The 23,900-nt window shown below is 46.8% G+C and overlaps 1 protein-coding gene across 2 annotated transcripts in view; it reads left to right on the forward strand.

Annotated features, from left to right (window-relative positions):
* The first annotated feature begins 350 nt into the window (after window positions 1-350).
* Window positions 351-23,900, forward strand: part of LOC122363517 (proteoglycan 4-like) — a 111,960-nt gene continuing 88,410 nt past the window's right edge. For both annotated transcript variants that reach the window (XM_043332903.1, XM_043332904.1), the window contains exons 1-2: window positions 351-417; window positions 696-819. The gene's annotated coding sequence lies outside the window, so the exon portion shown is untranslated. The remainder of the gene's footprint in view (window positions 418-695; window positions 820-23,900) is intronic.

Below are 23,900 nucleotides of genomic sequence, written 5' to 3' on the forward strand. Positions count from 1 at the left end.
GGCTCCGACACAGTCCATGATTGGGAGGGGGGGTCCAACAACAACAGGGGGTTCAACAACAGAACCACCTCTACTTTCCTTTGTCCCTGCGCCCTAGCAGCGCCTCCTCCTCCCGCGGGCCCATGCCGACGCGTCGTTTCCTCACACGTGGGCCTCCCGTTTTGGCCACGTCAGCACAGCCGCCCGGCCCCCGACGCAGCGCGGCCCGGGGTGCGGCGCGGCGTCCGGCCGGCCGACCGATGCCCTTCACTTGACCTCTACGCTCGCAGCGCCGCAGCGGTGGCGCCACCCGTCTGTCGCGGCGGCGGCGCGCGGCCAGAGTCCCGGATGTGGACGCCCCTCCCCCAACGGCCGGCGGTGCACGTGGCCCGAGGGGCGCTCCGTGAGCGGCGCTGCCCGATTGGCTCTGAGCCAGCGGTGCGTGAGCTGTGGCGCTCATTTTGTGGAGACGGAGAGATTTGTGGGATGGGTGGGACGGTCTGTGGGGAGGGGAGGGTCTGTGCACATCCTCTCAGGCGATGGTGTAATGGGTTAATGGTACCGTAATGATTCTTGTGCAATATCACCCAATAAACAGAGCGAAAGTGGTTTGGGGTTATCTACTGACCACGAGCTTTTCGATATGTCCACCAGTCGAAGTGAACCAAGTATTTGGGAAGCGTAGCATTAGAAATGGCAACCCTTTCTCCCAACAGGTGCGCACGACTCGTGCATTGTTCAAGTACGAGTGAACGCAGGCGTGACGTGGCAGTCTGGACTTTGGCTGGCTCGACTCCGATCTTGGACGTGACGTGACCGCTAGACATTGCTGACGCTCAGGTAAGTGTTCCAGTCTGCCAACAGATGTGAAGCCAGTTTTACCAAAAAAAAAAGGTGCCGGCTTCGACTGTTTTGTCTGAAGTCGCTCTCGCTCACGAATTTCGCCAGTCACACGAGAAAGTCGTTGATTGAAAAAATATACCAGCATAACTGAAATCTTTTCAGATCAGGGGTTATTTTTTATAAGTTTGTGGCTTCCTTCAAAACTTATACAACCAGCAGCAGGTGGCTTTATGTTGGTAAAACTCGCCTCTGAGCCAGAGCATAATGATACCAATGTTATAAATGCGTATGTTCGTGGTTAGATCCATTCGTGTTCCGTTCCGGTTTGACCGATGCAAAGAGGTCCGTGGAATCGTGCACGCGTGCTGGCGCGGACCCCGCCCCCACCCGCATGCTGTGTCTTTTTCCAGCGCCAGCAGCTCCAGCATATCTGTCATCAGACTTCAGTCTCCCCGCTCCTGTTCTTTATTAGCCACCTTTGTGCTAGAATCCGATTCATTTCTCTTGCGTGAATGCTGCTAGCTCTGTTATAAATTCCTTTCGGAGGCTCTCCAGCACAGTTCTTTTGACATCATTTTCTGGAGCCTGCACCTGCTCTCCATGATGCCGCCATCCTTGACATCCAGAATGTCGTCATCGCCGGGCCCTTAACATCTTACTCTTCAGGATCCAGTCCCAAGCCACCACTGCCCCGCACGGCCACACCAACCCCATCATGCTGATGCGGAAGGCACATGGGAGACGGTTTTAGATCATGGTCCTTCTGAATTTCGTAAAGGAAATTTACTGTAAAATTTCCTAAGTCAAGGTTATCCAATCTGTCATGGATACTCAAAATTCATAGAAGCCCATACGCGCCTGGCTCCACTTCCATAGTTGGGTTCATTATTGTCTATTTTTTTTTCGCACAAGCAGTAATAGACAAGCACTTGTATTTGCCTCAAAATCAAACTTATGCTTTTGGTTGCCACCCTGATCGGGTTAATAATGATGAACTCAATGGAAAGGTCAATGGAAAAATCATCACACATTTTTTTTTGCATTGGGATTTGCAAGTGGCCAATAAAATGACCCTAGAGTTATTATCGGTGTTGTTGAAAAATGAATGCCTAAATACACACTACGCAGTGAGAGCTAAAATGAAAGCTTTAATAGTAGGTGCTACTTGTTTAACGCTATTGTGAATCTGCGACACCTGAGCGAGCGTCATTTCAGCGAACGACATTTGAGCGAAGCCTTTTCAGCGATTATCAATTTAAGCGATTGACTTTTACAGCGATTGTCAAGTCGGCGAATTCAATCACAGCGATTATCAACTTAAGCGAGGACCAGAATCAGCGAAACCAGATTGAGCGAATATATGCAGGTCAATGGGGGACCATTTGAGCGAACACAGTTAGGTACAGCGAAACCGAACGCGAGGGAAGTCAATCATTTGCTACTTTTCGGGAATTCTTGCCCTTGGAATACCCGCTTGGTGTGTCAGTGTGTGTCATGCTTCAAGCTGCGCGCGGCAAATTAAAAATTTGTTTTTAAGCTTGGAAACCACAAAAAATATCTGGCCTCATTCTGTAACTTTGATCTGGAAATGTGGAACGTGAGAGATATGATGATGGAAGGAATGTCAAGGACCAATGATAAACTCGAGGGATGGCACAGGGGGTTCCAGTCTATGTTTCAGGGACCTAACCCAAATATCTGTAAATTCGTACGTTGCTTGGGGCAAGAACAAATTTTACCGTTTACGACATGGGGAACTGATCCAAATTCAAGCGGGGGAATTTCGCGAAAAACAGCATAAGCAATATGAATCTCTGAACAAACGTTTGGTCATCATTATTGGCAAACAGCAGAGAGGGAGGGGGTGAAATCGAACCGCTGAAATTTTTGAGAAATGTGGCATTAAATTTCGCAAAAGAAAAAAGAAAAAAAGAAAAATGCACCGTTACGGGACGATGAAGTGTTTCGCTGAAATGACAGTCGCTCAAACTGTAGTCGACGAAAGAGATGTCGCTGAAGCATAGCTTTCGCTTAAATTGATAATCGCTATATTTGATGATCGCTCAATTTGATATTCGCTAAGCTGCCAATCGCTGAAAATGGTTCGCTCAAATGACGTTCGCTCAAATGACACTCGCTAAAGTCGCTCGCACCGCGCTATTGTATGGTAAGTGTAGGCACTTGAGAGCGTGCAATCATCGCTCCAACATAGGCCTAGAAAATGATCTTATATTTTACTCGGTATCTTTGTTACTGGCGTACTGGCACCCAGGCACCCATTCCTCTAAGAAAAAAAAAACATTTGGCAAATAAAAAAAATGCATTTTCCCAACCCTGACGGTGGCGGGACTGTTGCAACATACCTAATCGCAGCAAATCCCCTCTGGATCGAGGCCGTATGGCATGCAGATTACATGCAAATCATGGGGGTGTGCCCCGTATGCCCCTTCAACGCGCGTTAGTTAGTTCACGTGCCGCATCATTTAGGTTGCTGCGCGATACGCTGAATATCTACAGGGGCGTCTCAGTGACTTGTACAGTTAAAAAGTAAATAAGCGAAAAATAAGTTACCGCAGACCTTATGCATAAACTGCATACCTACCTTCTTTTATGCCCAGCGTCGCGATTCATCTATTTTATGCATAGGTAGGGGAAGTTGGGGCAATGCCGGAGATGGGGCAAAGCCGAAATTCGAGATATTTCTAAAACCGTACGACATGGATGTCACGTCTCAGTGATGCTCTGAAGCTTAAGTGACTACAATTATCGCATGTTTGTTACGAGTCGTCATTTGGAATACTTCGACTGTGAGGGCGCCAAAAGCGTTTTCAATGTACGTTTCCCTTGTACTACATGCGCCTTTGAAGCTGCATTTCTTACTCATTATGCTACCGTTTGTCTGGCCAATTCGGTCAAGTAATCTTCAGCATGTCTTTGCATAAGTGTGCTGCCTATTTGAAATTTATACAGCACGTTTAAAAGTTATGGGCCTGCAAATGAAAGTATGGCTGGCTGGGGTAATGCCGAAAACGTGCAATTACGCACGTTAAAGCACGCTACGTGGACTTTACTGCTGTAGAATAGCAACGCGTATTTTTAGTCAAACAAATTACACTTTCAGCCGGCACAACGGCCTGTTACCTATAAGGAATGATTTACCTGGCATTTTCTTATTATATCACACAATTAGGTATAACTTCCACTGTGCACTAAGCGTCCTCAAGATCTTAAAACGCGTGTCAGCTTTGATGAATTTTAAGTTTGAAATAAATTGGCAAAACATCAATGTCGGCATTCCTCGTAGATCATTTATCCCATTTTCGGCTTTCCCCGCAGTCCGGGGCAACGCCGAAAAAGTCAGTTCTTTGATATTTTTAGTTTTTGCGCTTAACGGTATGCGAATTCATCAAATGCGCCTGGTATGTTTGAAAGACAAAAGACTGGCCTCTCGAATGACGCCAACAAGAATAGCTTATGTTGTCTACCTTGCGTGCTATGGGCGTCAGAAAAAAAGTATTCGGCGTTCCCCCAACTTCCCCTACTAAGCTGAGAACGAACAAGAAAGAAGGCACCTCATCACAGTCCTCCACATAGAGACCGCGTTTTGGTAGGCGGCGAATGACAATCGGGAGATCATTAGTTCATACTGGCGCCCATCCAAGCATGAGCATCGTTTTGTTTAGACTTGGTAGGGCCCGAATCCTAACAATAATTTCGACATTTTGATATTAGTGCTATGACGCTACATGAGAAGAATGGCTTTTAAATCCTGAAATTACCCATTTGAGCGCTAGCAATAGTTTTGAGAAAGAGACACCAGTGCATTCAAATTGCAGTGGCTCACCAACAAATATTATAATTTATAGGTAAAAGCTATTGGCATATTTATAATAAAAAAGCTCATCGATAGTGGTCATCGGGAAGGACCCGATCACTGGCCGATCGAAAGGGTTAGGGGAACATTTGACTGTGTATTTTCTTATTCCCCATTATCAACAACAAAGCCATTCTCCACTAACATGTGAGATCAGGGATGTCAGGGAAGAATATATAAAAGAGGTCATGTAGCTCCCTGGCATGTGGCGTCGTTGACCGGTCACACCGGCACCGCCGTTCTCAGCTTCATTTCCTGGCAAGGGCCAAGGCAAGCTGGCAGGCGCAGCCCGCCGCGTGCGGGGCGGGCGGTCGGGTCGGTCGGCTTCACAGCGCGCCACAGTCAGCTGACGGCGCCCGCAGTCAGCTGGCGCCCGGCCGCAGTCAGCTGGCTGCCGGTCGCGGTCGGTCGGTCGGTCGGCGGCCGTGTCACGCTTTGGAGTCTGGGGCCGGTGCGTTGACTCGCGCCTGGTTACGGTCCGCGCCGGTAGGTGGCAGCAGCGGCGCCCGTGGATCGAAGGTCGGTCGCCGCCGCCGCCGCCGCCGCTGCCGCTCGACTCGCGGTCCCCAGCCGACGATGCGGGCGGTGAAGATGCTTTCGTGGGTCCAGGGTCACCCCGCGGCCGCGGGCGGCGAGCGGCGTGTCAGTGAAATAATGATTATTGTGGAGTGGTCTGAACAATATTTTTCGTTAACTCCATCGTAATATCTGGTTTAAGTATTATTCATTTAACCCGCGCTTTTGTAAGGGTTTAGCGAGGGATGTAACGTGGATTTGGCAACAACCGTTTATCTCGAAAATAAGAAAACTAATAAAGCGCAGAAAAGCAACAAACATTTTAGAATTGCACAAAAAAAATTCGATCCGATCATCGATGAGGTCACTGCGGGTCACCAAAAGTAAAAAGAACATTAATGAAATTCCCGATTTGGACAGTTTCCATAAATCGGCGATCGCACTCGTGAACCAAAGGACCTAGAGTCGCGGAAAAGCGCATTCTATAGACCTTTCAAAAAGCTCTTTTGCTAACACATCCTTATAATTTGACACATCCCTGATATGCTGTGACAAAAAAAAACATAAAAATAGACGGATTTTGCCGAAACAATGTTTCAAATAAATACATCTGTCTTATAATGGCTAAGCCATAAATATGAATTGACCTCAGGTTACAGACATACAAATCTGTGGTTCACAAGCTGCTAATACTAATACTCTGGTCTATACTCTGTTCCGTTTCAAGCTTGCAGCCGAAGTGCTGTAGTGAATATATAGTGAACCGAATTTCAATCGTCAATGAGATAAACTGAAGGAATGACATAGTCACAAAGTTTTTAGAGGCATTGTTACTTCAATTGACCTGGCGACCTGACTACTATAACGCCGGCAACCTGACTACTATAGTAAGTGGCCTGGGTCAAAATCTTTAACACACGATGCAAAATTTAGGCATGATAAGCTATATTGTTAAACGGTTCGTATGTAAACTTGGTTGATATGTAATGATATTGACTGCTGACCGCATTTTTCACATTTAATTTGCTTCTGAGGGATTGCATATTTTTTGTTAATGACACCATGACAACGGGCAACATAAATCCACGAGTGTTTTAATCTTTTTTCAAATTTCTTTCGAGCCACTACATATTTAACGACATTTGTTACTGAGCTGAGGTAGGCCATGTAATACAATGAATAATGTATGGGGCAGGGGCAATAATACACAATATCGCCCTCTGTAACGCCGCCGTAGCCTTCTGGAAAAGACCTCAACAGGTGTGACATGGCCCTTGGCTACGCCTCGGTCGAAAATAAGATCGAAACGCACAAGAGATAGTTTCAGACAAAATAAAATGTACCCATTCTGAACCTTATTATCATGATATCAGATATGGATTTTAGATTTTTAAGATAAACGTCCGGAGCTGCAGCTGGAGTCGGAGCCGGAGTCGGAGTCGATTTTTGAAGTCGGAGTCGGAATCGGAGTCAGAGTCATCCAAAAATTCATCGTTTCCTCAGCCCTGCCGAAAAAGACCATTATGCCGTTAGAAAATCGTAACAGCAGTGCCACAGATAACAGTAGTACAGATAACAGATAACAGTAGTAACAGTAGTAGTACTACTGTTATCTGTGGCAGTGCTCATTCAGTGTCAATGAGCGTATACGGTATACGGGAAGTAAGACCAGCAAGGCACGGCCACTTGAAAGAAAATGTTTCCTGGCTTTTTGGCAGGAGGTTGGGCCAGACATGCCTTTCGGGGATCTATGCACTTTTAGTGATGATGAAATAGCCTTTGCTCATACTTAATCGAAAAATGACGAAAAAACAAAATATATATAAAGACACTGATATTTCGCCCTTGTGGCTTCTTCAGAGTGAACATTTAAAACATTCATATTTGAAGCAGAGATGGCGAACGTGCGGATAACATTCTTTGCACCACCGAACCTTATTATCATGTCAGATAATAAGGTTCGGTGGAAGAATGTTATCCGCACGTTCGCCATCTCTGCTTCAAATATGAATGTTTTAAATGTTCACTCTGAAGAAGCCACAAGGGCGAAATATCAGTGTCTTTATATATATTTTGTTTTTTCGTCATTTTTCGATTAAGTATGAGCAAAGGCTATTTCATCATCACTAAAACTATAATACTAACAATGCTCATCACAGCCATCAACCATATATGATCTATGCACTTTTCTCTGAAGGCGGTGCCGAATTTAACGTGCGCGCTAGTGTCTGATCGTTCATTTCTGTTCAATTGAGAATGGAAGGATAATAAAAAAGGAATAATAATAGGAAGAAAAGGATAAATCCTTTTACCGCGACATGCGGCGATGTTTGTATAAATCCGTTGCTGGATCGATCCCATCAAAATAGACGTGTTTCGATTTATTACAAAAATTATTGGATATGAATTGAAAATATTTGAAAATCTGGTTCATCAGAACGAAATGTTAGGATATACGGCAAAAGAAAACACGGTTGCCCAATTCTGTTCCGGGAATGAACCGTGAAAGGCAAATGAATGAATGAATGAATGAATGAATGAATGAATGGATTAGTATGCCTGACACATTTTTATGCGCCGAATATATACACGGCTGGAAAGCAGTTGTCATATACTCGTACTGATAAAACCTGATCGAGTAAATATGTCTGGGCTCCCTTTCAGCCTAAATGCAAGTCGTTCGAGACGTGACGTGTGTACTGTGACTGTCATTTAGAGCGCCTTGTCGTGCAATTTTGAGCACTACAATCTAACTCTATTGAAGAACAGTAATAAGTACCTAATGCCACTACGACGCCTTGTCAAAATTGGTCGTACCATTTTTTTCTTTTTTCGTTTTGTGCACTGGCCTTAACCCGCGCCCAGATGGGGTCTGCCGAGCAACGCGGTCTGATGGGGGGGGGGCCATTTTGGCCCCCCCTCAGATCTCGAGAACCACGCAACATAGCGACAAGCGGTAAACGGTGTTGGATAGCCCCAACGGGGAACTACCTTGTGACCCAATTTCATTGACCTCGGTCAAACCGATGACGTCACAGGTCAGGTCAAAGGTCGAATTTTCACCGTTTACAGGCATTTCAAGAAATGCGTTGTAAAATCGAGTAAAATGCATTTCATTGAAAATCATCGATGGGGAAATGTTCTTCAAACACATATTTTGCTATTTGAGGTCACTGATACCAGGTCAGGTCACAGAGGTCAGGTCACTGGGGGGTCACAATATGAAAGTGTCGTGTGATACATGTTTTATGGTCCATTTTACATGACAAATGCGATTATGTGGGTCAGACAGACTTTAGGGCCAGCTTAGGTCACGTTTTGGTCAAGGTCAGGTCAAGGTCAGGTCAAGGTCAGGTCAAATTAGGTCAAATTTCAAAGTTGATATTTTTGCATAAAATGGGTATCGATTCGATGCAGCTCGTCACGGGGAGTTCAATGGTGGTTTCCGTTTTGCGCTACGAGGTCTAGAATTGCTAAAAATTGAGTTCAAAAATTTGACGTCATCAATTTTTAACAGTTTTTTCGCTATAACTTGGCCAAAAAAAAGAGGTATCGATCTAAAATTTGGTATGTATATCGAAGAGCGCAGGGACTATCACATATATTCCGGTTTTTTCGAAATTCGAATTTTTTTTTTGGAATTTTTTTGGGTTTTTCTAAAAAAATCAATTTTTTTGATTTTTTTGGGTCAAAATCCCAAAATTTCGAAAATCCGAGATAGCAGTTTTGTAGCGCCGTCTTTTCTCTACACAACCACATAAAGAACTTCAAAATTGCTTGTTAACTGTAGAATTTGTGAGCGTTTAAAGATGTCATGTTTTTTGCTCATTTTTACTCGAACATGACCTCAGTTTGACCTCAATAACTCCTGACCTGAGGTGACCTGTGACTTGAAATTTTGTGTGAAGGTGTCAAATTGATGCCCGGTAAGGTACCCAAAATTTGGCGGCGCTGCGCGCCGCCGTTTTCTCGCTATTTAAGAAAAACCACAGGGGGGGCCAAAATGGCCCCCCCCATCAGGGCGCGGGTTAAAGGAAAGTGTAATGATGGACAAATATGGTTACATGCAATTCCAGGTTGCACCTACATTAGGGTGACACTTATTTTTGAACTTTTGATTTTTCAGGAGCGAAGGCCTTGGTATGGTGTGAAACCATGAGAAAATACCTCCTGTGAATTTTCACATCGATCGAACATATTTAAGAGGTGCCCCAAAGCCATTTTTTGGAAACGTACACCAAAAATAGATAGCGCATTTTTAATTAAATTTTTGATAAAGTACACATGCAATTTGGCTTTAAACGAATCGTTGCGGGTGTAAAACGTCGATAAAAAATTCCCACCCCTCCAACAACCAATGGCAGTTTGTTAAAAAGATACACCTGACACGCGCTGTCATGAAGGCACACCACCCTGACCGGCAAACTTGGAGCTTGACGAAGCGAGGCAGCGTCTTCCTCGTCAGTACAGTCAGGTCAGGCTCCAGTGAAATCCGCTTGGGCGGGTCTTCTGCGCCGTCGCGGCCAAAGGCAGCCACGATCAGCCTCTTCTCCTCCAACGTGGTCCTCACGTCGAACAGAGCGAGCGACACCAGCTCCTCGGAGATGTACCAGAGATAACGCCCAAACGCCTTCGATGCTTCCCTTGCGATTTCCTCGTCCTCGTAGGACAAGAGTGAGCGGTAGAAAGATAGGTCCTGGGCCGGAGCACGGGCTGCCAGCGGGGCTTCGTACCACGCCGGTACATACAGCGTCGCGAAGAAGAGGACGAAGCGGGCCAAGTTCTTCTCCACCGCCTTGGTGAGCTTGAACTGTCAGCGGAATAAGAAGATCTTCAATGCGTATATCAGTTTGCCCATCCAGCGAGCGCGGTGGTAGGCTCCGGGCTTGGACATCCTGATTCCTCCAGGGGGAACGCCACCCAAGACAACGATCGTCAAGTTGAGGAGTTATCGATAGTCATCCCGATGCTGCGTACTTTGAAGTTTCTCCTTGCAGAACATAATGACTTCGTCACTGGTGGACGGGATCGGCTCGATTGGCTCGAACATCGCCTGGTCGATGGATTCCCATTCGGCTTTGAAGCGTTTAAATAGTTGGATATCGGGCCCAGACGACGGTGCGAGACAGGCGCCGAACGTTTTGTCGGCCACGATCTCAAGAATATGGTGCCGGCAGGCCAGTTGGAGGAGATTCCGCCCGAGTCGCTGTTGGACGTAAGTACAAGCTCCGCCGCGCACGCCGGTGTTGGAAGCGGTAGTGTCGAAAGACATTCCCACAACGCGTTCGGCGACGCCCCAATCCTCCAGGCAGCTGACAACCGCGGTGGCAACATCGTCACCCTTCCCGCTGGGCAAGCGTGGGACTCCCATGAGCTTGTTAACGCCATCCCCAGAAACGAGGATGGGAAGGCGCTCAGATGCCTTTGCTGGTGATATCGTCGACGATCTTTCCGTCCCAATGAACGGCGAGGGGTACGCCCGGAGCAAACGTCTTCCGGATCTCCTTCGCCACATCCTCCCTGACGCGCCTCCGGTATCGTTGGATGTGCAACTCAACTGTGCCTACCTACCGTCCAGCAAATTCAGTCATTGATATTATTGCTGTTAGACCTGCTCACCTTGTGCTTCGTTCTGGTGTCACATGCTGCCACTTCAGCCCTCACAACTTATCTCGCGTTGTAATCACTGTTTCCAAGCGTCGTATTCAACCGTGTGTAGTTTCCCCGTGGCAAACTAGATTTTGATGGTTTTAACTAGTGGTGCCAATTTCATGAAATTTCAATTCCAATTCCGATCCAATTCCAAGAAATTGCCAAGTAAATTTCCAATTTTGTCCAAAGCGGGGGCTATTCCAATTTTTAACGATTTTTGCATTTTTTGCGTAAATTTTTAAAAGTGTTTAAAAGCGTTTTAAAGGCCTCCGTTTTAAAATTTTAAATTTTAAAGGCCTTGTGTTCCGATTAATTTCCAAAAAATGCTAAGAATTCCGTCCAAATTCCAAATTGGAATTGGACAAAAATTGGAATTCCAAGAAAAGAAATTCCGATTGGCACCAATAGTTTTAACGTTACTCTTTCAATGTTTGATTGGTCACCTGTTCTGACATCTTCGGCTACCTCTGACAAGTGGCATCGGTTTGTTCAGATGTTCACCTCCCTACTGGATTTGACCGCACCGATCCGTCGCGTTAGATTGCGTAATCCTGCTGCCGCACCAGTGTCTGCCGCTACTCGTGCGCTGATGAGTGAACGGCGTGCAGCTTTAGCATCCCGCGACCGTGCTCGTTACAAACAACTCAACCGCCTTACTAAAGCAGCCATTAGACGCGACTGTCGTGATGACATCCACCGCCGTATTACTGAGGCGGGGAGGGGTAGTATGTGGCGATGCCTGAAGCCGGTGATAGGAGGCGGTGACTCACGTGCTCATGCCATTCCTGCAGTCTGCTGTAACGCTCTGAACAGCCACTTTGTGAATGTTGGACCGGCTACTGCGCGAACCGTTCCTCCGCCCTGTCGTGCGGTGCCGTCGCTGCTGCCCCGGGTACTTCCTGCTCTTTCAGCGTCAGTCCCGTCTCGCTGGAGTCTCTCATGTACACACTCGGTAGTTTAAATGCTTCTAAATCTTGCGGAACTGATGGCATTAGTGTTCACATGTTCCAAAAATGTTTTTATGGCTTAGGACACGTTCTCCATGATATTGTCAATTCGTGTTTGACCACAGGTTGCGTGCCATCTGCATGGAAACACGGTCTCGTTACGCCTCTGCCCAAATCTGTTGACCTCACAGACGTCACTAAATTTAGACCAATCACTGTCGTTCCTGGTGTGTCCAAGATCGTTGAGCGCATTGTTTATTTGCAACTCAGTGAATATTTTGATGAACATCGACTTTGGTCGGCTACCCAACACGGTTACCGAAAGCTGCACTCCACTGAGACAGCTCTCACCGTTCTGTCAGATTTTATTCTTTCGGCTATGGACGCTTCTGAAATCGTACTTGTTGTTCTGTGTGATCTGTCGAAGGGCTTTGATTTAGTTGACCATGATCTCCTACTTGCTAAGCTCAAGTTATACAACATTGACACCACATGGTTTGAATCGTATCTTTCTGATCACAGTCAGCAGGTGCAGTATCGCGGTGCGGACGGCCAGCTGGTCTGCTCCGATTCACTGCCCATCACGATGGGTGTGTATCAGGGTACAGCTCTGGGTCCAATTTTGTTTTCAATTTTCTGCAACGACCTGGCTCTACATGCTTCTGATGCAACCATCATTCAGTACGCTGATGACGTGCAAATCGCTGTACGCGGTAAAAAGAGTCACTTACCTGAGCTCATTGCTACCATGGAGAAGCACCTTGGTGCTCTCGCCGACTGGTTTAGCTCCAACAGGATGAAAATTAACCATTCTAAGACACAGCTCATCGTTCATGGCACAAAAAGAACTTTGCAAAGCATCCCACCTGTTACGATTAAGTTTGGTTCATCGTTCATCACTGAAAGTCAAACTGTGAAAAATCTTGGACTTACCATGGATCGCTGCCTGAGTTTTGATGATCACATCACTCACCTTGTCGCGAAATCAACTGGCATCCTCATCTCTTTAGCTCACTCTAGACACGTGCTGCCTTCTTGGACTGTCGCGTATGTGGTGAATGCTCTTGTGGTCAGTTCAATACGTTATTGTGTGTCTGTGTATGGCTCATGCAATGATTCCCAGTTGCACCGTGTGCAGAAACTCTTGAATTTCTGCGCACGTGTCATTGGTGGTCGGCGCAAGTATGATCGGGTATCCGATGTACTTCGGCAGCTGGGGTGGCTCTCAGCGAGGCAGCTCGTCAGCTATCATAGGCTGTGTCTGATCAAGACTGCGCTTGATACCCAGTTGCCAGCGGATATTGCAGCGATGCTTTCATATGTGTCGACACCCCACCACACTCGGCAGTCTGGCCAGTTACAGTGCCCACGTGCAAAGACATGCTCTGGTGCTAGGCGTCTATCTCATGCCAGTGCGTTATTTAACAGACTGCCCAATGAGCTGCAGTCTCTGTCGCGACCTGCCTTCAAACGACAGCTGAGACTTCTGCTGCTTCGGGAGGTAGGATAGGTCCGTGGAGTGCCATGTCTTATCGCGTGTTTCTCCTCTTCATTTTATGTCATCACTGTTTTATATCTTATGACTTGTATGTGTGACTCGGGCGCTGGAAGAGCCACTTGTCAGTGGATGCAACCACGAATAAACTATGAACTATGAACTCCCGGTTGACTACAAGGTTCTGGGGGATTGGGTTGTACGCCTCAGCAGCAGCGTGGAGGATGTGGACAGCACTCCGGTTAGATGTTCTTGTTCGATCGAGCGCAGCTGCAATCTGCGGGGTCACCGTCGAGGCTCGAGCTATGCGATGTGTTGGGGGGAGGAAGCAGAAGAGGGCATCAGACGCCATATTGGCTTTGGGGCACCTCTTAAATATGTCCGATTGACCTGAAACTTCACAGGAGGTGTTTTCTCATGGTTTCACATGCAGGCTTTCGCGCGATGAAATATTCATTTTTGGGATTTCCCCCTACAAATAAGTGTCACCCTAACCTACATAGATATCACTGACGACCTCTGACCGGTCACAGGTCAGCTCAGTCGGGCTAATACCCAAAACAGAGCAGATTCGGGCCGAGTCCTCCATATAAATAAACAACTGCGCCACAAGCCCGGCGCCAGCCAATTTCTCCGTCTCCAGCGATGTATCCACGGAGCCTATGCTCATTCTCGAGTCACTCCGGCCGTGAGCGTCGGCTTCCGCTCTGGTCTCTGATGAATTATTAATACCTCGGTCACAGGTGAACGGAACGTGGCGATTTCCTTCCCCGGGTGGAGGCCAACGATTATTTACTTGGACGAGTCCACGGAGGTCGACGGGCGGGGAGGCACCTTCTGCGAGATCAATACGGCGCTGACTGAGCCTCTCCGGCAGAGGGAAGGAGTGGAGAGAGAGGGAGAGCTGGGGCGCCTGGAGACTCCTCCCAGCCACGTGTGCAAAAACCTATCCAATACGCCCCCTGGACGCCACTGAGCGACTCCGACATCAGATGTTGGCATCGGTGTAGTGAATGGGCGGTGGCTGTAATGGATGATGACACTAACAATGGGAGTGGACAATCAGCCAGCTCATATGGTTAATGACGGTTACACAGTTTATTTGTGGATTTGAAGAAAGTGCTTTAAACTTGTTTTAATTTCGTTGCATTTTTGTGATATATTTTACCACTATTCATAAGATCTTTAATGTCCCAGTGTTACAGCAAATATCAATAAACACTTCAGGAAAATTTATATAAGAGCTATCCGTCTCGTACAGAAACCTACATCATTTTAAAGTGAATCGCAGCACCGGTAGGTTGAGCTGCGTCAAGTTTCAAGTTTGCATGGCGGCTGGCGCTTTGATCCAAGCTCATAGATGCAATCTAAAAGCATTCATTTAATAAAATATAATAGAACCAGTAGCACACACCTTTGCAGAAAGGAGGCCAAAATGAATAAAAATCATACCGAAAGCACCATTCCTTGCAACCAAAAAAACAAATGTGTAACTTGTACGGAAAGGTAGGCAAAGGCAGTGGCGGCGGAACACCGTCAATTAAGGGGGGAGGCACTGCCGACTTTTGGTCCCATTCTTTTCATGCAGCGCCCATAGGGCTATAATGTTAAAATGCCAAAATCAAAAGGGGGCTCGGTGCCCCGGTGCCCCCCCCCCATTCCGCCGCCTTTGAGCAAAGGAATGTCTTTTTCCCCATCCTTCCACGTTACGGTTAAGAACAAACACATTATGCTAAAAAAAACCTTGTCCAGAAATCTGTGAATTCCCGTCGCACATGAATATTGAATAGCCCAAAGCTGCCCGCACGCCCGCCCCCCCCCCCATATTTTACCAATGTGCGGGATCTCATATATACCGGGTGATCATTTTTGAATGATACAAAAACATTTGTTAATATCAGCCATGTGTTAAGCTGGATAGTTAAACCAAACACACCCATCGAACACGTACGGTGGGACATTTTATCTGGAACACACAGTCAGTCATTAATGTCAATAGCCAGCTTAGAGGAGGTGCCCAAAGTATGCACCCCTCGCGGACCGCCGACCAGCTGAGCTCCGCTCGATGCCGGGTTTGTCTGACCATTTTCTGCTGCTTATCGCCGTCCCATGCTCCGGGTAAAGTCTCCTTCTACCACTATTAGATGTGCAAGTGTCTTCGGCTGGCTCACATCTGACCACACCTGTCATTAGGTGAGGCCAGACACTCAAGTACAGTCACGAGAAGTCCGGGCTGTAAGACGGGCGGTCGTGCTCGCTTATTCACAAGCTGCAGGCTTAGGTACCAGCTTCGGGGCAGGGGAACTCAATGACAGGCGCGGATGTGCGCATGGAGAAGCACACTCTTGTTGAAAAGAGTGTCGGAGACGCGTGAATTAGTCAATAGTCATACAAAGCCGGCGAAACGACAGGTTACAGCATTCTCTAGAAGGCCGTACCGTCCCCGGGTCCGCCAAACCAGTGCACTCGAACGCACTTCCATCAACAATGTCCACTTCGGAATTTTTGTTATTCTTAGTGTCTCCGTGCACTCCAAGATCCTTTACAGGTTCCAGGAAGCCCGTATAACCGTGCTATTGCCTTTGCACATGCGCCATGAACTAAAATTTGTTGTGTTGCAAAGCCATCCAGCTGAGATATTGCATCGTTACACTAAGATGTCCAAAAAGGGTATGCTATAAAACGGATGATATTTACCGTACCTTAGGACGGACTTGGACAATGTTGATAAAAAACGAAATGTCCAAATGTCCCTCATGTAAACCAGCACGTGAAATCAAAATATCTCGTCCTATCTTTGCACGTGGCGACTTTCTTTTTGTATCATTCAAAAATGATCACCCGGTAGGTGGAGCGTTGTGAAAATGTCAGAGGGTGCATTTAAACGTGTTTGAACGGCGCCGTGCTATTCCTGCGTGTAGTGAAGTTGTACTTGCATGCGCCTCCCAGCAGTTCTGTCAACACGACTGTGTTTCACGAGGGTATATCCAGCGAGGTTAGGACCATTATGTTAGGTATAATTTTCAATTTCAGGGAGTGCTTTTGACAGTGACGGGTGCTCGAGCACCATCAAAACACCTCATTCTCCACCCCTGTTCGGAATGGCAATAGCAAGGCTGTTGCCGATAATCACAAAGGCTACGGGGTAAATAACTAGACCATTGCAAAAGGCCACTCCGATAGCATATCACTATAAAAAATACCTTTTGAACTTGAACTGCTCAGGATCAGAAAAGTCGCTGGCTCACCACTAACCCGGACTGCTACCATTCGACATTGGGTTTTACGACTTAAACAATGCGTTTCAGACTAGTTAAGCCCAGCTCTCTTGGCTCCGCATGTATGCCGTGAAAGTTGAAACTCGCGACTGTCCAGCAGCTGAAAGTTGCTAGGATCAAGTTGGAGCGAGGAATTGACAGCCGACGTGCTAACCGCTCTATCATGCGAGACCGCGTACTGCAATTCACGCTTCGTTGAAGAGCATTTGGCGATGGAACAATTTGGTAACCAAAATCATTATTTGTACTCGTTCATCTATGCCTGGCTTCTAAACATGAGACATTGAAGAACTAAACACACGGAACGGATTGACTAAGACATCAAATGCTGTCCTTCGTCTTCTATTTTTTTTTTTTTTTTTGTCAATGGGTGATCAATGTCACCGCTAGATAGGCGATCGCTACTTGGCTAAAGCTGTCGGATTGGCGCCGTTTTTGTCTCTTGCGTTGGCGCGCCCATCTTGGCGCGGCGGCGGCGAGCAGTCCCGAGTCGGAGGGAGGTCTTTGTGGCGCGCCGGGTACCTTTGTGGCGCGCCGGGGACCTTTGTGGCGCCCTGGATCAATGGAGCCGCGAGGGGAAGACGACTAGTCGGCCGCGGAGGAAAGGAGGGGAGCCGGCCGCGCACCGGCGACAAATCAGCATACGAAGGGAGGGTGTCCCGGGAGGCTTCAAAGTGGCTGCAGCAGCCCGTTAGGTTGAGAAAAAAACTGCCGGAGCCAGCAGTTTCAGGCGTCGCATTGCAGCAGCCACCGGAGGCAAGTGGTTGTAGAAATAGTAATGACTACAGTATTCTCAGACTGTCAACAAAACGTAAAATCGTAGTTAACTATGTATTCCATCAAACATTTCTCCTGCATCATCATGATGCAAGCGCCACGTGCCTCGCACTCGGTTGCAAGGGCTGAAAATGAGGAGTGGCCGCTTGTGAGACGGTGGCGTGTTAGCTTGCACACTTAGCGTGCGAGTAGTGACGTCTCTGTAGGTCTGGGTCCATTCGCCCTTGTGTATTATTATTGTAGGGTAACGTTATTTTTATTTCCAGGCCCATAGGAGGCTCACTTCACATTTACTCCCAATCAGTTGCATGATAGAAATAATAATAGGGGCACAATCACCATCCTAGGCAAAACAGTCGCACACATACCCATTCTTTTAATCGCGTAATGTAAATGGTAGCGCTGTATCAATTCGCTGCTTTATTGTCTAGTAGGTAGCGCTGCAACAGAATGTTCTCTAATCTCGAGTGCTACGGCTGCACCCGTTATCTCATGACGACTGAAAATTGGCAGTCTTGTAGCTGCCTCGCCTTCTATATGGATGAGCACTTTGCATTGTGCAATGTGCAATGAGCATTCCGGCTTTGCCGATGAGCTTTGGAGCGGATCTCCATGCCACAACAGCATTGTTTGCAGGCCCTCCTTGCACGCCTGATCATGATAAGGTCCCGGCGGCGCGGCGCGGACCTTGGCCGGACCGCCTGCACTCTGCAGTCGCGGGATTATCCAAACATTCTCGGGCGCGCCACAAACGGCCCGCCGCCGCCGATTTGAACTGACCAATTGCGCGATCGGGCTGCAGATCTGTCAGTGACGTCACAGAACTGGTTGCCGCCATATTTCTGCCCGGTCTGCGGCCGCACTCAGTGCAGTGGCCAAATATGGCCAGGCCGCGGAAGCCGCCAGACAAGGTTGTCGAGCTGCAACGTTAGCGTGGAGTCACGGCGCAGCATTCGTCGCTATTGTTTGTTGTTTGACAAGAGCTTCGACAACATGAGCTGCATGAAACTCCTTCAACTTCTGCAGGGATTTATTTAACTACTCTTCATCATTCATTTATCATCCCTATTACACATTACATGGATCAACATACAAATGATCATTTTGTGTTTATTTCGCAACCGCAAGGCCATCGGAAGACAATGTTAGGAGAGAGCATGTATTCGTTCCAGAATGTTTATGTTCAGAAAATCATTCGTTATTTAGAAATGTGACAATTGAAAACAGATGATAGATATGCTGATCTAAAGAGCAAGAATTCTAAAAAGACTCAAGTTTGAATAAACCATGGTTAATTCAAGATGCATCTTGGTTTGGTCACTTTTGATCAAATCTGATTTCTGGTGAATGGATGTGCATTGTGCAATTTGCGCGACACTTTTCTGTATCTTTGGTTTGTGCTTTTTAGTGGCGTAGTTCTATTATTTCCACTGCCTCGTAACTTCTTGTTTCGATGTTCTATCTTTGTTGTGCTTTTGAATTGTAATCTTTAGCTAAGGTCAACGCTGAGGTCATCAAAGGCAAAATTTGCCGGCCAAAATTTCCCGACATTGACATTTTTCACAAACCGTTGTATAAATTGTAGCCTGTAGGTAAACCAAAAGAGCTACAAAATCGCAGCTAAACCTATTCGATAGCTCATTCAAAGCTTTTTTTCCTCGATAGCATGCCCTCCTATGTGTCCTCAGGCCAAGCAACGGCTTACAGAGGGGAAAAAACGCGAAAACAGACGAATTCTACCGAAACAATGTTTCTACTATAGCTTAAGGCTTAATGTGACATCTAATTAACCGCCAGCAAATTTATTTTTTATTATTGCTTTATCTTATTTCAATTTTCCCTTAAAGGGACTATCCCACCTTTAACATGGGGTTTGAGTCAGGCGCGGATACAAGGGGGGGCCATGGGGGCCATGGCCCCCCCTTGGCCGATTTTTTTTCAAAAATAAAATAAAAAGTTAAAAAGTTAAAAAGCTGAAAAGGGGGCCTCCTGAAAATAAAGTGGCCGAAATCCGATGAGTTTTTTTTAACCTACCCACTTAGTTATTTCTTAGAAGACTAGCTGAGAAGACTTCTTTGTTAGAAGATTGGTAAAGCTTTTCATAACTTGGAGGTCTCTTATACTCACAGAGATGACCACTTTTACAGGGCCTCCTAACCTGCACAGAGGGCCTCCAAGCCTGCACAGATGTTGAGATGTTGCCTGAACAGCTAGATAAGCTCAATAGACGCAGTTTTTTTTTTGGGGGGGGGGGCCAACAAGTGGGAAGATGGGGCCTCCAACAGGTGGGATTATGGGGGGGGGGGCCTCCTGGTTTCTAATGGCCCCTCCCTTGGAGATTTTCTGGATCCGCCCCTGGTTTGAGTTGAGATAGCCAAGTTTGCGGCGAGGTTCGGAAACCACTATCTATCTAGGTTGCAACCCCAGGGGCGTCGACGCGTAAGGAAAACTGGTCCGACTTTTTCTCGGGGGGCCCCCACCGGTGGGGGCCCCCAGGTGTCGAACGGCTTCCCAACGTACATTTACATACATACATGAGTATACAAATGTATAGTGCAGGGGTGCCAATTTATGGAAACTGTTGCGGGGGGGGGGGCGAAGGCCGGGGGTCAAGGTACCCCCTATCAAAAACCAAAGTCAGCGAATTGGGCCCACTATTTTTTCGAGAGAGGCCCAAATTCACATAAAAAAGCTAAATGTAAATAAAATTAATAACTTTCTGTTGGCGAGGCCCATGGCGAGGCCCATGGGGCCCAGGCTAGAGCACTTCACGGATAGGCTTTTTAGGATCCGGCCCGGCCCATATCCGGCAAGTCATATCCAGATCCGCCCATTATCCGCCTTTCTTTGAATATCAGAATCCGGCCCACCCATGGCCCGTATTGCAGCCAAACTTCCAAAAAATATCCGTAATAATCCGTTTCACCAATAACTGGTTTCACCCAAAACTAGACTAACAAATTCAATCTATGGGACCAGACAGCCATACATCTCATAGACCATCATGGTTCCAAAAACCATGCATACATTGCATACATTATCCACTTGAAGACAAGTCTTGTGACAAGTGAGTGTCATAAAATGATGCCTATTACTTTAATCAAACCTCTGCTGCCGCTTAACACATTAGGTTAATTTTTAACTTCAATGTTGAATGTTGAAATTTTGATCCGTTTTGATCCGGGTTCAACCTTCAATTCCCAAATCCGGCCCGCCCATATCCGTTCTTTTTTAACAAATTTAGAATCCAATCCTATCCGGTCCGCGGATTTATCCGTGGATAACGGATTTATCCGGCCCATGAAGTGCTCTAGCCCAGGCCCATGGCCAAAAAGAATAAAAGAAATAAATGTTTCAGCATTTTGACATTGGAAACATCATTCAAATTGTGGTTATCTGCTTCGATAAAACTCGGGGCGATTGCTTTTTATCGTTTTATAACAACACCCTGCATTGTGCGCTTTACAAAATTGCTAAAATGCGATAAAACTGAGCACATCTACTCCCCATGTCTCGCGATTCACCTCCGTGGGTGACACAATAAACGACTCCTCCTGAGCTCGGCTGGCAAGCGGTTCCAGGCGGTGGTAGCCCGGCACATAAATGCACGGCGAGCGAGTTTTGTGCGCACGCGTGGCATTTGCAGCAGCATAGGTACTCTCCGATCCCCGATTTCGGCCAAGTTTCATGCTAAATTCTCTGATTTTGCTCCAAATACATAACATGCGCACATGACGTCGGCCTTGCATATGAGCACAACGGGACACGAGTACAACCACTACCATAATACATAAATATTCAGATTTCAGAGTAGTACAGTTACTCAATGGTGAGCACAATGCAATTTGCATATGCATGTAGTGCAGTACCTATTTACCTGACACTGCACAGTGGGGATTTTCCCGATCTAGCGCCTCTTAATTCAAAAAATCTTTTTTGGATTTATTCAATGGGGTCAGTAAGGTCCGAAAGTATAGCTAAATTTCATTGTCCTGTCCTGTTAGTTTTAATCTTGCGAGGTCTTAAGTTGCATATCTTCTGAAAGGCACCTTTATTGGGAATGGAATGGCAAACAGAAAGTATGCCACAACCTTACTAAGGTCACAAAAATGCCATTTACAAAAACCCTTACAGACACCATGTGGAAGGAATGGTATTCTAAATAAATGTAGGAAATCAACAATGTTTTCCACACTTCTCCACTCCGAAATATATCCTATCAAATTCGCCACTTTCTCCTGCACAAGTCAACGCCTAGTTTGGCTGCCGGAACTTGCCTGAACACGGAATATTCACATTAGAGTATCTTAACACCCCACTCTAGGAGCGCTAGGGCAAACAGCACGATATAGGTATGTTCCGGACAGAGGCGAATAATTTTACTTCGTGATTCACGTATTTTCTGAGACACATTCATTAGGAATATGATGACAAGTGTAAATAATACATACCGTAACCTTATTAACCCTTGCACTTGTGGGGAGGGGGAGGGGGAGGGGTCGGATAAAACCCCATGGTTTTCCGCAAATTACTCGCGCAAAAAGCGGCCGATCGCGACGAAACTTTCGTTTCCCTCGAGATCATCAATTTTACATTTAACCTAAAACTTTCATGACTCTGACCCAACTGACCTTTGACCTGTGGCATATTTCTCGAGACCATGTTTGGCCGGAATCGTGATTCGGCGTATGCCAGTTCACATTATCCGCGGTTTTCAGCCTTTTTGTGGTTTTAAACGCTCAAATATGTGAAATGATGTTGGTGCCATGCATTATGGTGGGTGACAAGGTCACGTGAAGGTCAAGTCAAGGTCATTGACCTTTGATGACCTTGGTTCACTTTTTCGGGTTTTACTTGTTTCTATGGTACTTTTTGGTGCTGATTTCGAATTTAGCAACCATTTAAATATTTACGAAGTAGTTCTGGTGCCTTCGTACCATGTTACGAAGCTATCAGTAGTAGGTGACACCTACTATGAATGGCCGGCAGGACGCCTAATGGTTGATCTAACCTGACCTGACCCGACCTGGCCTAAATGCATAAAGACATCGTCTGTGATCAAAATTAGCATGAAATCCGTGATCAGCACCCCAAAATACCCCGTAACACCCTAACTATGCGAAGTTTCAAGAGGTCTCGATTTCCCAACTTTAGTTGGGTCATTAAACTGACTTGGAAAGTCAACTAATGGCCTTGAACTTTGAAATTAGATATATTCGGCCTCATTTCGTCATAGGCAGCACGCTTGATTTTTCCGCGAAGCTCTAGCTTGATCAGGGGCCAAACGGCTGAGCCGGGGGTCCAATTGAACCCCCTATACTATGTTGACTATGCACATTTACAGGTAAAATTCTCACCAGAACACACCAGCCAACATCTGTGCACAATCTGGCTACAATATTACCTATGGTTTGCCCTCTACGAATAAAGACGTGCTAGATCGGAAAAATCCCCACTGTGCACTGGGCCGAAAATATGAGGAGAGTTTCTTCGAATGTCTTTGAATTCTCGTAGCATCTTCCGCTTTCGTTTCTGACACCCAGATGTGTAAGCTCTTTTGCTCGAACGACCACTCATGGTTTCGAAATTATACAATTCAAGGAAATCAACAGAAATTATAGGTTAAAAGGCACTCGCAGCACTCTGAACCCGCGCCAAGTCGGCCGAGTTGACTCACGAGTCACGTGGGTCAACTCAGTTCTGCTTCCCTCTTTACATAGCAAGAATAATATTTATGTGTAAACATATAATTTGGTTTTCTCAGTCATATATACTTACGTTATATTTGGCTTAATAAATATTTATTAAATGATATAACTAGGTTATATTATTCGAAGATGATTTTAATCATTGTCATTCAATACATGATCCTTTTGTTAATTTTTAAACCAATGTTGAAAATTACTCTTGTTTTTAAAGTCGACATTTTTTTTTAATACATTGTTTTAGAGTAGTGACACTATATGTTATCCTTTTCGGCACAGGGAATTATCTTGATACCGTCGACCAGGGGTGTAGGAACGTCACGAAAAGTGGGGAGGGGGCAGCCCCCGGCCAGGGAAGCTTTGATGTCACTTTGTGAGAAACCCAATACGTGGGCGGCAGCAGGGTCCTCGTGTGCCGCAGAAGGGCCCATAGGCCGCAGCAACCCCCCCCCCCTACAGCAGGGCCCCGGTGAGCCGTAGCAGGGGGCCCCTTGAGTTGCAGTTTTGTCTCGCGGGCCACAACAGGGTCCTTGCGGGTCGCAGTAGGGCCTCACGCGGTCTGCAGCAGGTTCCCCGCCAGCCACAGTAGGCCCCTCTGCAAGACTAGGGGCCCCACGGTCCGCAGAAGGGCCCTGGCGAACCATGGGCCCAAACGTGGCGAGGCAGGGCCTCACGTGCCGAAGCAGGGCACCCTCAAGCTACAGAAGGGCCCCAAGGTCTGTAGAAGGGCCCCCGCGATCCGCAGCAGGGGCCCCCGTGGCCGCAGCTGGGCCCCCGAGAGCCCCAACAGGGGGCCCCCGTGGCCGCAGCAGGGGCCCCCGTGGCCGTAGCTGG

Source organism: Amphibalanus amphitrite, unplaced genomic scaffold (assembly GCF_019059575.1).
Source record: "Amphibalanus amphitrite isolate SeventyFive unplaced genomic scaffold, NRLGWU_Aamphi_draft 000625F_arrow, whole genome shotgun sequence".
In the NCBI taxonomy this organism is placed as follows: Eukaryota; Metazoa; Arthropoda; class Thecostraca; order Balanomorpha; family Balanidae; genus Amphibalanus; species Amphibalanus amphitrite.